We start from the raw sequence: 18,376 nt of genomic DNA on the forward strand, positions 1-18,376 counted from the left end.
GTTACCATGACTGGTACTAGCTTTATTTTTCAGATGTACTCATTGAATTTAGATTCAGCCACTGGCTGTGGTTGGATTCGAACCCATCTCCCCAGGGTGTTAGCCTGGCCCTCGGGGTTACTAGTCCTGTGGCATGACCACTACGCTGCCATTCCCCTTCACAAGTAAAAACCTCATGATGAATGTCTGGGCCAACAAAAGGGACCTACTGTTTCTCTCTAATGCATTTTGCAGATTGAAATTTTCTGAGATGGTTTTCTTTTTGCCAGTCCCATTGTTCCATTAATTGTCAGTGATTAATCTTGCACTGACAGAATAACATACCAAGTCATTTGTGAAAGAATCCTTTGATTGCCAGTTTTACAACTATTGATGTGTTTGTATTCAGTGGAGAGATTGAAACATTTAATATGAATGAAGAAATTGACTAAACGTATGTTAAGCAATCATTTGGAAATGCTCACACAAACATGATGCCTCAATATTTGTATTTTGTCTCTTTGTCTCTCTATTTAGATACACATACCCTCGGAGGATCTTGCTTGTCCACAGATGTTTGTTATTTACCAGATCCAGCATATTTGTTACCTCTGTTGAAGGAGATGATGGAGATTTACACTGCGACTAATATTCTGGAAATGTATGGGCAACCAATCCTCATCTGGAAGAGAAAGATTTGTTGGTGGATGGATGCTTTCAATGACACTGGTTAGCTTTTAGGAGACAATGTGAATCATTAACCATGATTAATATCATGCAAGAAAGCTACAGAAGGTATAAAAAGAAAGTCTTTAACCTCTAATCTTAATCTATATAGAGATATTTTGTGTGTATATATAATTAGCTATCTATCTAATGTATTACTATCAGACCATTATATTGTGTGCTTGACAGTGGTGATTATACAATGCTTCTGTACTAACATCCTATATCAAGCCTGTCATTGAAAAACCAGAGTGCAATCTATTTGATTCATATCTGTTCCCACGCTCGCTCGCGCGCTCTCTCTCTCGCGCTCTCTCTCTCGCGCTCTCTCTCTCGCGCTCTCTCTCTCGCGCTCTCTCTCTCGCGCTCTCTCTCTCTCGCGCTCTCTCTCTCGCACTCGCTCGCGCGCTCTCTCTATGCGCGCTCTGTCGCGCGCGCTCTCTCTCGCGCGCTCTCTCGCATTCGCTCTCGCGCTCTTTCTCGCTCGCACTCTCGCGCTCTTGCTCACTCTCTCACTCTCTCCCTTTGTGCAACACCCACATTGGGTGTTTTACTAAAGCCAAATACTACAGAAAAAAATTTTACAACTGCTCAGTGGGCCGTGAGGTGAAGAGAGAAACAGGGTTAACATTTCGGGTCGATGCCCCTTCAGTTGGGTGTTTTGTATCCTCCTGTGGGTCTGCTGCCTGTTACTGGCTAACACAGCAGCACCCTGGTTACCAGCTGTGTCCCTGACATCAGTGGAAGGTTTGGGTACTTCATCTGGCAGCTCATCCCTCTGAGGCACAGCCACAGGGATCCTTCCTGACCAGCTACAAACTCGGGCACTGAAACCCCTCCAGCCCCAGGCTTCCTGTTCCTGACTCTGCATCCATGAAGAGTAACTAATGGATGTTTGTTTCGTGAGTGCTGTTAAAACAGGAACCCATTTGGATTATTGCCATCATGTAATTCATTTTGAATGCTGCTATTTGTTTATGCTGCTAATCAAGCTTAAGTATTCAAATTATCCAGCAGGATTTGAAGTAATTTACAACTGAATATAGCTTGTCAGTTTATGGGTTGGTTTGTGAATATGCAATTATTTTGTGTCCCTCAAATTGAATCTGGTTTATGCTCACTGAATAGGAAGCCATGTGGACTGTGCGATCCAACCAGCCTTTGGTGCTGTAACCAACCTCTTGAATTTCCACTTCTGTAGAATCCCTGTGCCTCATATCCTTCTTCCTCTCTCCAATTATACTTTGTTGTAATTTGTTCACCGGTTGTGGACGTCACTGGCTAGACTGACATTTATTGCCCACTGCTGTGGGTCTGGAGTCACATGTAGGCCAGACTAGGTAAAGATGGCAGATTTCCTTCTCTAAAGGGCATTAGTGAACCAGATGGATTTTTGTTTAACAACATTAAGCCAGCTTTTCATCCCTGCTTTCTAATTTCACCATTTGTGGGATTTGTACCTGTGCTCCCAGAGCATTAACTCAGATATTCATCCAGTGGCATTACCAACACACCCAGTGCTCTCTGCATTTGCACAGTGCAACTGACTGCTGCAGTCCCCTTCCTCAATATCATCCTCTGCACAGGTTTCTGAATTTTATAGTCCACAACACTTCCATCACAGGAGAGATAATAAAAAGACAAAATTGAAGACTTGGTGGATATAAGGGTGTCACTGAGGGGAGAGTCAGTCACAGTGTTGGAGAGAGCCCTTCAGAAAGCTATAACAGAAGATGGGAAGGCTGGGTGAGACATAGAGAGGGTGACTAATTCAAAGAGAGCAGACTGGGAGTTTGATTTCTGATTTGTAACCCCATGTGTTTTTCTTTGTTCAAGGCTTCATGGACTTGCTCTGTTGCATTATGGAAAGGATTTTGTGTGTGGCATCACACTGAGTCGGACAAGTTTCCGATCTGAACCAGCAACCCCTGCTGTCCCCCTCGGACAGGGCCAGGTCAAATCCTCTTCCCTTGCCCACACACCTGAAAACTGCTTTGCTTTTCTAGAATGTACACGGTGAGATAATAAGCTATTCTAACTTTGCACCTGTTTTATTTATCACCGGAGCAGGTTCACTCCAACTTTCGCTCAGACGAGAGTTTCTTTGCCTTTTGTACCATATGATGTAATGTTCTCCCCAATCTCCTCTGTTGCGAATCCTTCAGGAGTTGGATGCAGTCCTCACCGGATGGAATGGGTATTTATCTTGGATAGTGCTTGAAGAAAACCCTGGAGCTTCTCCAGGAAGCTGGTTCCATATGGTGGTTTAGATTTAACTGAGCTGTGTCTAGCACCATTTGAAATCAGTGTTCTTGGAGAAAGGCTTGCATCACACTCAAATCTGTTTTGGCTGAAGACCAAAGTTGATAAAGCCGGCAGGAATAAATAGCAAGTTTCGTCATTTTACATTTTTAACCATTATCATCTCGGTAACTTCTGTGATCAGTACCAAGGCAACTAGTATTTCCTAAAAGCATGGAAGTGGTGGGGTGGAGAGTTTGTGAAATAGATGCTGGTGACCTTGCTCCCTTTCCCCTCACCCTCCACACCTCACCTGCTTATTACTGATTTCGCAGCAAGAACCACTCCTCTAAAGCTGGAGAAAAGGTGGTTCTGCCAAATATCTTTGTGTTCCTGAAGTGTCCGGAGCTGAGTGGCAAACAAGCTCTTTGCTCAGCTGGTGTGAAACATGCCTGTGGTTCCTAGTTTTCAAGCTTAGGCTTGATTTGCTAACTTTTTATTCGCTTAATCTCATGGCTGTGTGCTTGCCTGTGCACCCCGTCCTCTATCTCCACGCTCTCTCGCTCCCCTTTCCCCCCCATCCCTCGCTTTCTTTCTCTCACCCTCCTGTCTTTCTCCCTCCCTCATCGCTCTCTCTCTTCCACCACCACCACCACACCCCCCCCCCCACACCCCATTTTCTCTCACTGTCTCCTTTTTACATTCTTTCTCTTGCTCGTCCTTGAGAGTAAAGCCCATGAAGTGAATGCAGTTTGAAGGCAGGTTTACCCGTGCGTTCACAGTATGACTGAAGTGTTCCATTAAAGCAGTGTGCAGCAGGCAGAATGCGTAAGTTCAAATGTGTGACAGGTTGGAGGTAGCAGGCACGTCTGAAACCAGTGTCCCCAATTTTGCTTACACGTCCCTGCGTGTTTGTGGTCTGTGTCCCTGATTGATTTATAAGCTGGGACACAATTCCCCAGCGTGTTACACCCAGCGCATTGATGTAATGTTTGAATGGCTCTCCTGCTGTGGTGCAAGACCGAAGGCTGTGCTGCGGAACCACAGTGTCGACAGATTGAACTGATTTGTTTTCAGCTGCCTATTGAGCCATCTGCTTGCCTGGACAGCAGAGGTTAGTGCATGATGGTGTCGAGCTCTGCATGTTTTCTCCCTCACTGTCTATGGCCAGCTTTCTATCCTCTCTGCGTTTCAACAGTCTAGTTGTACTGATAGATCAAACGTTTTGTTTGATTTTGGGATTTTTTTAACGTCTCTGATGAAGGCAAGTTTCCTTGTGCTGAAAAGGCCTTATCTTTTAGATTTTGAGCGAAGAAATCTTCAGGGAGTCATTTTGTTTTTTAAAAATTTTTTTCATTAAACACCCGCACATCATCTTTCTGAACTCCAGTCATTTCTGCTTCCACTTTCCACGTGCTGCTGGATGTTTAAGGGGCATCCTTTTTTTTCCTTGGGCACAGGTACAATTGTGGTGTTGGATATAAGACCTGGTTACTTCTCATAGCAGTTGGTAATATTGTGTGACATGTTCTAAGGGCAGCATTGTGAAGAACAGTTTCCTAAACCTGCGATTTGGTTGGCCCTGATTCACATTCTAGTGGAAGGGAATGGCCTATGGATTAAAATCAAATTTTTCATTTTATCACAGATATCCTTTTGATTTGACACATGCCAGCTGTGCCCCTGAACCTGTGGATAGTTGCTGTGCAGAGGGCACATGACCTTCTTGTAGGCAAAGAGGGAGATGCCCAGGCCACTGGCACTTCCTAGTATTTTTATATTCACTGAGACCCAGTGGGTTTCATTTCACTGACTTGGCCAACATGCCTGAGCACCTTCTGGTGTAGAGTGTGGTGCTGGAAAAGCGCAGCTGGTCAGGCAGCATCTGAGGAGCAGGAGAGTCGACGTTTTGGGCAAAAGCCCTTCATCAGGAATGAGGGCTTATGCCCGAAATATCGATTCTCCTGCTTCTCTGATGCTGCCTGACTTTCTGTGCTTTTCCAGCACCACACACTCACCTCTGATCTCGAGCATCTGCAGTCCTCACTTTCTCCACCTTTGGGTGTAGCCACCGACTGCTGCTTATCCATTCCCCAGTTAGTGTGCAACCTCCCAGATGCCTGTGTGTTTGCAGGGTCTCTGTCTATAATCCTAATGACTATAGATATGTAATTGACCTTAATACTATAGCCTGGATGGCATGTGGTCAATGAATTCAGGTGATATTAATTATGACTAAAATTTGAGCTTTTCTTTCCAGTAGGATTGTTAGAACAACTTTGTTCTTGCAGCATTGGAAGCTATCTGCCAGCCTCGTTACATTGTGTACACAATGTCCACCTTCCCTTTAGAGAATGACCGGTTTCTCTTGGTGTTTGGAGTCTATGTATTTATCTAGCACCATTTGAAATCGGTTATAATGATTGGGGAACAACAGCTATCTTCACTAAGACACGATGGCTTCTTCTGTTCTATAATTCAGGTGATTCTGTGATAAAGGTACTAGTGAATGATATGTACCATGTTGAAGACTAATTGTGCTTCTGCCCATCACTTGTCCGACTACAGGAAATTAGAATTGGAATTGCTTATGCTGCTCCTGTCAGTGATGACAAACTTAATGTTAGAATTGTATTAAACAACTGGGTTTGTGTGTGTATGCTGTTTGTACTCTGCTGGCCTTAACTCGGGGGGGCCACATTTCTGTCTCTGATTCAGAAGGTCATGGATTCAAACTCTGCTCCAGTCTTTAAACATATAATCCAAGCTGACATTTCAGTGCAGAGCTGAGAGTGCATTGCATCGCTGGATATGACAGGAAGAGGAGCTGGGCATCTCTAACAGCTGAACAATGTTTATTCATCGTCGCTAAAAATCTGATTAGTGATCATTTATCTCATTGTTACTGAGAGACCATGCTGTGTGTAAATTGAATATCAAATTTGCTTTGAGTCTTTTTGCAGATTTAAAATAGTAGTTACTTGGCTATAAAGCTCTTTGAAAGTCGAACAAGAATGACAATAAGTAAACACCAGCTTCATTTGCCAAGTCTAGACAAAACCTTGGCGCACCCAGGTGGCGTAAGCCCTTTTCTCACAGCGATCATGGATTCTGTGGTAGCCCACCTAACACTGAGGAAATCAGGAGACCAGACCCACAGTTAGACCACACCAGCTCATGCCATCTTCCTCCCTCTGTGAGGCCCAATTGAGATCCTCTAAGAAATGGAGCAACTTGGCCATCTTCCCCACAAGAGTGTGACACTGGTCAGATGAATGAAGTACGGTACATCAGGAAGAGTTAAACTCTGTCTGTACAAGCACTATCCTCCCTCTTTTAGGAAGGCATGTATAGAGCTTCATTACTCAAATAAGAGGCCAGTCAATAAGAGGTGATCTCCCAGTATCTGTGATGCTGAGCTTTAATCAGTGACTGGGAAGTGGGTATTGCTGAATCTGGGCTTTTTGTGCTCGTTCTGGAATAGTGGCTACTCGTGGAGTCCTGAGAAACTGCAGCAATAATCCTGATAGTTACCCTTCAGCTTTGGGCCAAGTGCTGAAAATGCGGTCAGCATAGATGGGATATTTGAATATCAGCATGGACATGATGGGTCGAAGGGTCTCTTTCCGTGCTGTAAAAACCAACCCTATAGTGGCAACATACTGCCTTCATATAGCACCTTAAATGACGTCACAATGCATAATCTAAACAGCATATTCACTAGGTATAGGGTATCAAATATGTAAAGGAGGAGGGAGGTGGAAAGGCCTTGTGGTATTTAACACTGGACTGTTAATCCAGAGACCCAGGTAATGTTCTGGAGACCTAATTCGAATCACACCTCAGCAGATGGAATTTGAACTCAGTTTAAAAAAAACTGGAATTAAGAGTCTAATGATAACCATGAATCCATTGTCAGAAAATCCCATCTGGTTCACTAATGCCCTTTATGGAAGAAAACGGCCATCCTTACCTGGTCTGGCCTACATGTGACTCCAGAGCCATAGCAATACGATTGACTCTTAACTGCCCTCTGGGCAATTAAGGATGGACATTAAAGGTGCCTAGCCAGTGACACCCTTGTCCTGAGCATTAATAAAGAAAAAACTGGTTTGAATAAAGTTGTTTGAGAAGTGATCGAATCTGTTTGGAAGATAAGCTGTGGCTAATATTCTGGAGGATAACACTTACTTTAACTGGGTGTCTTCAGTTTTGTGGTTTAAGTTGTCAGTGTGTCGCAAGACAGCTCCCTTCCCCTTCGCCTTTGGGGGTGAGGAAATGGAAAATATTAGTTTGCAAACAAATGAACGCCATGGTATAGCAGTTGGGTTAAGTGGAGATCTGATGCAACACCAAAGGAGAATCAATTGTCATGAACTGTTTATGAAGGAGGGAACAGGCAATTGCAGGAAAGTATAAAGTCTATGGCAGTGAACTCTGAAACAGTATGGCTTTAGAAATATTACTGATTCGTTCCCGTCGAATGTGAATGGAACATGGGCATTCATCGTGGAAACATTAGATGTGCAAAAGTAGTCATTCATCTCAGAGTTATGACAGTCATAGACTGAACTCTACTTGACCCTGACAATTAAAATTATAAGTGGTTATAATTACTCTGATTCCTACAGGAAATACTTGAATAAGGCATAAAGGGAGAGGGGCTAGGTCAGCAAGTAAACATTGCGTCGTTTTGCTGACCCTGAACTACTGCCAAGCATGGTTTCCTTTAACCTGCATAATTCCGGGCTTCCGACACCGATCCTACACTGGTCGATAGCCGAGCAATCATCCGCAGACAGCCATGTACCAAAGATCAAGAGATTGTGTACTTTAATGACCTGTGCATTCCAAAAGGGAGAGAATGTCCTGCCTGCATAGCAGCATAGGGAACCTCACTGGTACATGCAAACCTTGGGCATCTAAATACTGATACCAAACAGTATATGACCAATCCAGTGCTTATGTTACCTATTCAGAGCAGTAACTTTAGAATTAGAATCCCAACAGTGTGGAAACAGGCCCTTTGACCCAAGTCCCCAATGACCCTCTGAAGAGTTAGCCCATCCTATCCCATTCCCTTACCCTATATTTACCCCTGACTAATGCACCTAGCCTATACATCCCTGAACACTTATGGGTAATTTAGCATGATCAATTCACCTGACCGCCACAACTTTGTGATTGTGGGAGGAAACCAGAGCACTCCAGAGGAAACCCACGCAGACGTGGGGAGAGCGTGCAAACTACACACAGTCACCCAAGGCTGGAATCGAACCCAGGTCCCTGGCGCTGTGAGGCAGCTGTGCTAACCACTGAACCACCGTGCCGCTTTATGATTGACTGTTCCAAAATGTTGCTCATCTCGTAACCAGATTTCTTCACCCTCCTAAAATGCCAAAAATCACACAATACCAAGTTATAGTTCAACAAGATTATTTGAAATCACAAGCTAGCTACCTGAAGAAGGAGCGAGGCTCCGAAAGCTTGTGGTTTCAAATAAACTTGTTGAACTATAACCCGGTGTTGTATGATTTCTGACCTTGTCCACCCCAGTCCAACACCAGCACCTCCACATCATGGCTTCCAGAAAGCTGCAGCCTTCAGTCTCAAGCAGAGTATTTATTGAACAGTTGGGTGAGAGATTTGCTCACAGTTGTTCTTCAGGACCTTTTGAATGGTGCGTGACTACGTTTGAAAATCTTGTTTGCCAAATTGTTTGGGGTGGCACGGTGGCTCAGTGGTTAGCACTGCTGCCTCACAGCATGAGGGTTCCAGGTTTGATTCCAGCCTCGGGCGACTGTGTGGAGTTTGCACGTTCTTCTCGTGTCTGCGTGGGTTTCCTCCCACAGTTCAAAAATGTGCAGGTCAGGTGAATTGGCCATCCTAAATTGCCCATAGTGTTAGGTGCATTAGTCAGAGGGAAATGGGTCTGGGTGGGTTACTCTTCGGCGGGTCGGTGTGGACTTGTTGGGCCGAAGGGCTTGTTTCCACACTGTAGGGAATCTAATCTAATCTAAATTTGAAGCCTCCCTGTGCCCCTTTCCCCCACTTCTGAAGGTGCAGGAGAGCCCATTGTTTGGCCAAATGCCTCCTATCAACAATGAGAGTCCGCCGACCATTCCCATGAGCACTGTGTAGGACTTGCCACAAGTCCATACCTGTCCGTGCACACACAGCAGCAGGAGATGGTGATAAGGGGAACACGTCCTCTATACATCCTTTGTTCCTCCTCCTCGGCATTAGGAAGGAAATCTCCTTTGTGGTGATCCTGGTGCTGAGTAGCAGCACTTACTTGGTTAGGATCAAGTTTGAACCCGGGGGAGTCCAGAACTAGAGGGCATAGGTTTAGGGTGAGAGGGAAAAGGTTTAAAAGGGACCTATGGGGCAACATCTTGCACACACACGGAGCTGCCAGAGTAAGTGGTGGAGGCTGGTACAATTACAGCATGTAAAAGCCATCTGGACGTCTACATGAATGTCCTTTATGAATCTAGTCCCATTTGGCCGCTATCCCTCTGAACCCTTCCTATTAATGTACCCATCCAAATTGGGACTTGAACCCGGGGGTCCGGCTCAGAAGCAGAGATGTTGTCAGTGTGCCACATGACCTCTTCCAAACAGTTGCATTGCACTAACTATGGCAGTACAAGTTGAGAGGGTGTTGAAGAGGTTGCCCTGCTGGAGGGATGGGTACAATGCGTTGTGAATATGAATGTCCTAGCCTCCATGGGTACTCTTGTCTCAACTTGCATCCTCCTGGATGCAGTGAGCTGTTACTAAATCAAACACACACAATGCTTAACAGGAAGTACATACGGATGTGCAGGGCTGTTAAGTTAACAACAGTTCTCAGATATTTCATAATTGATTAAATGGTAATTATGTGTCGTGTAATTATAAATAATCTCAGATTTAACAGAGCGTTTGTACATTGTCTAATCATGGCTCAAGTGCTCATGATAATAGCCAAAATGAATGGCTATTATGAAGGCAAATTCACTGGTTAATTTGCAGTTGGGATGATCCCACAAACAGCAATGAAATAATAAAAATATGTTGGTGACTCACTTGAGAGAAAAATGTTTTCCAGCAAATCAGAGAGGCTCCCTGTTCTTCTTGGAATTGTGCCATGGAGTTAATACCCAAATGCAACAAAGTGATGAGCTCTTGGTTAAATGCCTTAAATCTGGCACTTCCGTGAATCAGTCACTAATAAAAGTACAGGTTTAGTGTGCGTCTGGGTTTTGTAAAAGTGTCACAGCAGAAAACGGATCTTCAGAGATCTGGGTGGCCCTGCTGAGAGTTACCAGCATTTTCTGTTTTTTGTGTTCGGCTTGTAGTTTCTCCATCTCAGGAGAACTGCCCCAATCTATTTGCTCAGCCGAACAATGTAAATATTGTTGAACCGATGCAAGTATTTTTCCGATGACATCCACACCTACGTTAGAGATAAAGAATGAGTTGTGGTGCCAAATGCTGTTACAAACGCTGCTCATATCCCACCCATTTGTTAATTCCTCAATCTTGCTTTTCCTCTTTTTCTTGACCCCTTTTTGTTTAACTTGCTGCTCTAAACTTTGGCCAAACCTTTGCACACTTGTTTGTACAGCTCCTTAAGGTGTTGGTTTGGAGCTGAATTGTGTTTGGCAACTTGCCGGGTGTTACTCTACCAGGTTCAGGCTGTTATAGAAATGCAAGTCACTGTTGTCACCACGTGGTTTTCCCTCTGCTGTCATCATTAAGACGGGTGAGGATTGCATAAACTGTAAACACAGAGGTGGATCGATTCTTGGTTACCGGATGTGATGAAAGATTGTCGGGATGTGCAGAAAAGTAGAGTTGAGGATGAAATCAGATCAGCCGTGATCCTTGGAGCAGGCATGAAGAGCCGAGTGACCAACTCTTGTTTTCTTGTCCATATCACCATCTTGGCACAACTGAATCCTCCCCCTCTGGCTAACCCTAGTGATGCATAATAACTGGGCTTCTTATTACTGACCGACTGATCCTTTTTTATTATGGGTTATATCGAATCAACTCCTTACTTCAAGACCTAGTGTTTTATTTGGTATTTTTCACTTGAATAATTAATCTGTTTTGTTGCACAGGTCTCAGAATGACTTTATACCTTGAAGACAGCTGGATGACATCATGACATGTGATGCTTTCGTATAAAATGTCTCCATTTTGCTCTTAGTTAATTAAAATTCGGGCATTAGGGCCTGTAAGGTGAGAGGCTGTGGAGAGGAGAACTTTAGAGGAGATGAGGTAAGTATCTGTTCGGCATAAATATGGTTGAAGACATATTGACGTTTTCCTATTAAAACATTGTCAGAAGTCACACGATACCAAGTTATAGTGCAACAAATCACTTGTGATTTCAAATAAACCTGTTGGACTATAACCTGGTGCCGTGTGACTTGTGACTTATGTCCATCCCAGACCAACATCGGCACCGCCATGTCATGGCTTACCATGAAAACATTGGCATTGTTACTCCACACCCACTGGTACTGTCATTCCACACACGTACAAGTCTAAACACGTACCATTTTGGCTGAGCAGGTAGACTGATAGGTTGTCCAAACCCACCTGACCATGTGCTGTGTTGCGCTGCACCGTTGCACAATGGAACCTAGTGAGACTAACAGCTGACTGGAAAGTAAAAGAGGAACAGTAGCACCTTTGGGCTGCTTTTCCCCATGAGCAGAAGGGCTGGGAGAATGATTTTAATTTAAAATGCTTCAAAGCAGAATTGCTATGGGTTGCCAATTGCTCATCACTGTTAGAACTCTGTTTTTACTTCTGTCTGGCCCAGGGCAGAGGAGAATGTACTAGCAAATTGCCAGATGGTATTCCACTAACTGAGGTAAAAGCAGAATTCTAAAAACACCTCAGTAGGTCAGGCAGAAATGATGGAGACTTCTGAATGTTGCGCCAGTGGTCTTGATATGTGGTCCAGGTGCAGTACAGATTTGAAGCATTGTTCACACTGCTGATCTGGACAGCTTAGTTTCCATTTCTACTGTTTGTTGTACTTCAGTGGCTTTTACACACCTGCAATAAGTTTGTGACACTTGAGCTAATCTGTTGTGATGGAGACATGATGGCTTTCAGACAATTGTCAGCTGTTACCTGCACCCTGGACTGATGTTCCAAAGATTCTGTATGATGCTTATACTCATGTTACGTTGCCTGACCCTTTTTCAGTGTGCTGTAAGTCATATTGTGTACAGTAATGTAACCTGATCAGAACATTATCAGTGCTGCAAATCTGTTCAAAATCATGTTAATTACAGGCTGGAATATACCAGAAGAATAACAGTAGATTCATATTATGTTACAGGTTAATATGTTAATAACCTGTACAGTTATTGGTTTGGAGGAAAAAGACAGCTGTTTGTTATAAGGTGGAGGTGAGCCATGAGATTCACATCGTCATGAATTACTGCAAGATTTGTGGGATTCTGTTGTTATTCTGCCTTAGGCTGGAGATTTGCCTCTCCCTGCAGTTGTCAAGACATCTCTGCCCAGCACTGTAAATGCACATTATAGATGTGGTCAATCAACACTGTAGTCTATAACACACCTATGTAGCAGGTAGGATTGATGAAACCTATGAACACTGAACTCCTGGTTCGCAGGTAAGGATGCAACCACTGCACCACTAGAACCCTTACGTACATATTACATTCCCTATAGAAAATTACACTTAGTATTTACCTGCATAAGGACACTGTTCATGTGGTAATTTGTTCTTCATTGCCTTCTGCTTTTGAACCAGTTGCTAATTAAATGATTGCTGTGCACACATACCATAAAGGAAGCAATCAGGAAGCAAGTTTAACTGATTTTGCTGACTTAGTGTGAATTCTAGCCACAAGTTACATGACTTACAAAGACGATAATGTGAACCCTGAGCAAGCATGTTTCTCTAGTGTCTTGGCTGAAAAAGCTTAGAACAACATATTTTTTATATATGCAAGTCAGTGCGAACATTTATTTACATGACATGTGACCTGTAAGAGCTTTGCTCTTGCCTTACAGCTGGTTAAGTACTTTTCAAGTGTCATTTTTTTGTAATGTAGGGAATACCTAGATTTACACGCTTCCATGAACTTCAGTGAGCTGAATGAGCATATCACCTGTGACATCTCTGACCAGGTTCATTAAAACAAAACGGCTTTAGTGTTGCCGAGCTCACCAGGCAAGACTGACTTGTTTGTCTCAGAATATGGAGAAAGTGAGGACTGTAGATGCTGGAGATCAGAGCTGAAAATGTGTTGCTGGAAAATGCAGCTGGTCAGGCAGCATCCAAGGAGCAGGAGAATCGACGTTTCGGGCATGAGCCCTTCTTCAGAGCACCTGGAGGGTGCTCACGCAGACACGGGGAGAATGTGCAAACTCCACACAGACAGTTACCCGAGGTGGGAATTGAACGCGGATCTCTGGCACTGTGAGGCAGCAGTGCTAACCACTGTGCCAACGTGTTGGATGTTGAGGCCAGAACCACATTCAGTGCTCAACTCCAGCTGAAATGCTTTCCCAAGAGAGGTGGAATTTCGACACTTTTCTGAAGAAGGGCTCATGCTCAAAATGTTGATTCTCCTGCTCCTTGGATGCTGCTTGACCTGCTGCGCTTTCCAGCACTGTCTCAGAATATGGCCATACAGTCGTTTACATATGCTGGAGAGGATGGGTTAAATAACTTCTTAGAAAGATGACACCTTCACCAGTGCAGGGCTCCCATAGGAGTGGCGTCTGGATTGCATGCTCAAGCCTGTAGACTGGGACTTGAGTGCACAACCTTTGGACTTTCAAGAAGGTTGGGATTCATTGAGCCACAGTTGATATCTGAAAAGAGGAGACAGCAAAGGTTGTGTCTACATAGAAAGGCCATGTCTCCCATATGGATGAGGGCAGAATTCCCAAGCGTGTTCTCTTTTTGAAAACCTACCTCGGGCAAATGATAGTGACCAGTGCAAGCTGTATAAGGGCACCGTAAAACAGAGCCTTGTAAACTAAAGTGTCGTAAATCCACCTCTCTTGGGAAAGCATTTCAGCTGGAGTTGAGCACTGAATGTGGTTCTGGCCTCGACATCCAACACGGTGGCACAGTGGTTAGCACTGCTGCCTCACAGTGCCAGAGATCCAGGTTCAATTCCCACCTCGGGCAACTGTCTGTGTGGAGTTTGCACATTCTCCCCGTGTCTGCGTGAGCACCCTCCAGGTGCTCTGGTTTCCTCCCACAGTCCAAAAATGTGCCGGTTAGGTGAATTGGCCATGCTAAATTGCCCGTAGTGTTAGGTGAAGGGGTAAATGTAGGGGAATGGGTCTGGGTGGGTTGCTCTAATCTAAGTACCTTAATCTAATCAATCATGATCTGAATGACCTCTTCTCACATTCATAAAAAGGGAACTGACACAACGGCAGAAAATGCTGGAGAATCTCAGCATTTCTGTGGGAGAGTCAAAATGTTAACTCTGTTAAAGTGGGCAGCATGGTGGCACAGTGGTTAGCACTGCTGCCTCACAGTGCCAGAGATTCCCACCTCAGGCAACTGTTTGTGTGGAGTTTGCACATTCTCCCTGTGTCTGTGTGGGTTTGCTCCGGGTGCGCCGGTTTCCTCCCACTGTCCAAAAATGTGCAGGTTAGGTGAATTGGCCATGCTAAATTGCCCGTAGTGTTAGGTGAAGGGGTAAACGTAGGGGAATGGGTCTAGGTGGTTTGCTCTTCGGAGGGTCGGTGTGGACTTGTTGGGCCGAAGGGCCTGTTTTCACACTAAGTAATCTAATCTAAATCTAAATGTCCAGAGGAATTCTGGCCCTGGTGCAGCTACAGAAGCTCTCCTAAATGCTGACACTGACAAGTAACTCCTGGTCCTGTGGATGCCCCTGCTGATTCCACCTTAGCTCCTTCTGTTGTGAGAGGCCCCTCAGAATTCAATGTAATCATTTCCAGTTTGAACATATTGGAATAATAAGATGTCTATCACATTACTGAATAAACTTGCTGTTAAAGTAGTAAGTAGGGAGAAGAACTCTAAATCAGTGTCTACTCATTTTATCTTGCAGTGAGAAACATTGAATTCAGAAGTGACAGCAATTCTAATGCAATATGTGGGCTTAATCCTCACCAGAAAAAAATGGTAACTGGTGTTTACCTTCAAATCAAAGTTTGGAATTTCGTATCGAAAATGTCTGTATAGGTTTTCAGCTGTTGGCTTGTTGGAAAGACATATGATTCCGAAAGAAAAGGAATGTTCCATCTTCTCATTTTCTGAAGTGAGAAAGTTCCCATCCTCAATCTCAGCAAAACGAAAACTGTGTTTGTTCAACACTTTCAATTAAACCTTCCGCAACTGCAGTTTCTTGTTGTCATGTATTTCACTTTCTATCTCACTCTGCAACTGAGGTGATGGAATATTGTATTCACCTGCAGGTCGTCTCATCATCGGCATAGCTCGTTGCACTTTCCATAATTATATGATTTCACATGTGACAGACTGTTTGGAGATTTGTTCAGCTTCCATCGCTTTCACTAAAACCAATGCTAGTTGGGCATTTGTCATATAAAGTTCAAAAGGTGTGGCCCTGGGAAAACACCAGGTCAGGCAGCATCCGAGGAGCAGGAGAGTCGATGTTTTGAAGATAAGCCCTTCATCGGTCATAGAAAGTCCATTTACTTTCCCATTTAGAAAGAAATATCAAGCCGTTTCTTTAACAGGCAATCACACTGCAGCAGTAAGTTGCAAATTTATTCCCAGTCATTACTCCAGTTAAATAAAACCCGAGAATGATAAAACAAATCAAAGGAGGTATGACATGTTAGCAAGCTCCTACAACACAAGAGAACCACATTCTTCTTTTCTGGAACTATAAACTGAAATGGAAGTTGGACTGCTATACAGCGGAAATACCAGGGGAGTTTTACAACTTGGAAAACCCAGGTGCTGCATGTTTTTAGCTATGCGAAGCAGTCAGCAAGATACTTCAAGCCTGGGTAGCACTGAGAGGCTTTGTGTAAAGGAGATTCTGCCTGACCATCGCCCTATGGTTGAGCTACAGTTTGTTACAAAAAAATCTAAAGACTAGAGCCTGCAAACTCGACACATCTCTCGCCCTCTGATGAAAGAAACAGGGGAAAAAAAACAAGAAAGCTTAAGGGAATTTTCATGAGAAAGACTCGCATCCACAGGATCAATTATTGGAGTGTCAATTTAAGGAAATCAATATGGTATCAGTGCTTAAAAAATCGAAAGAGCCTGTACGTGACTATTTAACATTGCCTTGACCTCTGGGATTTTGATTTCTGAATTTTTCTTCTTTCTATCTACTTGCCATCCATGGTATCCAAATCAAGTGTCTAACTTAATCATGAATGAGTGTGTAAGTATTCGAGGGTTTTAAAGATATATGATTTAAGTTGTGTAGTAATAGGTGAGTATTTCTTCCTTACCTCTATCGTTTGTTAAAGTTAACTGTGCTGTATAAATAGTTATTTTTCTGTTAATGATGAAACCTAGTGTGAGTTGCTTTTGTCCTGCGTAGCAGTTGGTCAGGCAAATGGGTCACCTTATGGTTTACTTGAGAATTTATACATTTTGTGATGGCTTGTGCAATATTATTGGCAAACACTTCACACACTTAATACATAGCTAAATATAGGCTTAGTATTTCATAACATTTAGGATTAATATATGCATTCACAACCCAAGTTAGTTATTGGGTTGAAAACATATTTAACAGTAATTGCCATAAGGCAGCAGCTGCTCATATGGATGATGTAAGTTTATTCTAGATTAGATTCCCTACAGTGTGGAAACAGGCCCTTTGACACAACAAGCCCACACCGACCTTCCAAAGAGTATCCCATCCAAACCCATTTCCCTCTGACGAATGCACATAACACTATGGGCAATTGAGCATGGCCAATTCACCTGACCTGCACATCTTTGGACTGTGGGAGGAAGCTGGAGCAGCCGGAGGAAACCCACACAGACACTGGGAGAATGTACAAACTCCACACAGACAGTTGCCCGAGGCCAGAATCGAACCCTTGTCCTTGGTGCTGTGAGGCAGCAGTGCTAACCACTGAGCCACCGTGTCGTCCCAAGTTTGATATTCCAGCTTTCATTTGAGTTTGATGATGATAGAGCATTCACTATGTACAGCTCTGCTTCCTGGCTGGTTAGTGTTAGGGAGTTGATTCAGCATTAAAATATCATAAGTTTCTAGCACAGTAACAAGCCATTTGGCCTTTCCTTGGGGCCTTAGTTTAATTGCACCTGGATCAACCTTTACTATTGGATTTGTCTGTGATGAAGGCATTCCAGCTACTGGTTATCACAGTTGCCTGGATTGGCTGGGCATGCTGCAGGAAAATGCCAACTGTGCAGGTTTGATTTCCGCCCAGTACCAGCTGAGGCCATTCTTGGGGACTATCACTTGTCCTCCGGTGATGTCAGGGGTCATGACTAGAAATCCTTGGACAATGGCGATGGTACAAGGAGGTGGGGCTTGGGTAGAGGTGATGGGAAGAGGGAGGACGAGAACTGTGATACAAAGCATCAATGTTGGGTGCCAGTCCCTGAAAACACTGATACCAGACATAGATGGTGAGAAGCTCAGCAAGGCAGCCATTTTGCAGCAAACAGCAGAATATATATTTTCAATAAAGTTATGAACATATAAAAGAATCAAAACGTGTGGCGCTGGAAAAGCACAGCAGGTCAGGCAGCATCCGAGGAGCAGGAGAGTCAAAAACATTCCTGATGAAGAGCTTATGCCTGAAACGTCAGCTCTTTTGCTGCTCAGACGCTGCCTGACCTGCTGTGCTTTTCCAGTGCTGCATCTTTTGACTCTGATCTCCAGCATCTGCAGTCCTTCCTTTCTCCTAACGTTTAAAAACCAGTCTATCCAACCGACAACTTCCAAAGTGGTGTGGCAGTGTTGATAGGAACAAAACGTCAAACACAGTGTATGCTCAAGATGAGGCAATAGCATTGTAGCAATGAAATTCCTACCTACCTTATTGATCAGAGCTGCAGTTGGCTTCAATTTCCATTGACCTGATAGGATCTTGGTTGATTTTTCTCCCAATTCCATCACTATCCAGAGCCCTGTGCGTACAAACACATGTAAGCTTAGATGTCTGGTTGTTTTGCTGCGTTCTTGGTCTAGACCAATCCTCAAGGAAGAGGCACTGAGTGAAATGCCAAGAGAGACATCCATGTCCTTGGGCTCATGTATCCCCCCAACCCATTATCACTGCCCTACACTGACTCTCAAGCTGCTTGTACAGCAAGAGTGGGCTGAGAGGAGTTAATCTGCCACTGTTTTCTGGCAGGTCCTGGGTTTGAAATGATTAATATCTTGGCTGCAATGTAATATTACTAGGAATTTCATTTTGTGACTCAGCACATACA

At 43.9% G+C, this 18,376-nt stretch overlaps 1 long non-coding RNA gene across 1 annotated transcript; it reads right to left on the bottom strand.

The window, feature by feature from the left end:
• Nucleotides 1–579: 579 nt before the first annotated feature.
• On the bottom strand, nucleotides 580–18,066 carry LOC122561832. Its single transcript, XR_006315123.1, has 3 exons — nucleotides 17,979–18,066; nucleotides 7,138–7,208; nucleotides 580–661 (listed from the first exon to the last, which is right to left on the bottom strand). It is a non-coding gene; the product is annotated as an uncharacterized LOC122561832 (long non-coding RNA).
• Nucleotides 18,067–18,376: the final 310 nt, after the last annotated feature.

This window comes from Chiloscyllium plagiosum, chromosome 23 (genome assembly GCF_004010195.1).
Source record: "Chiloscyllium plagiosum isolate BGI_BamShark_2017 chromosome 23, ASM401019v2, whole genome shotgun sequence".
Taxonomy (NCBI): Eukaryota; Metazoa; Chordata; class Chondrichthyes; order Orectolobiformes; family Hemiscylliidae; genus Chiloscyllium; species Chiloscyllium plagiosum.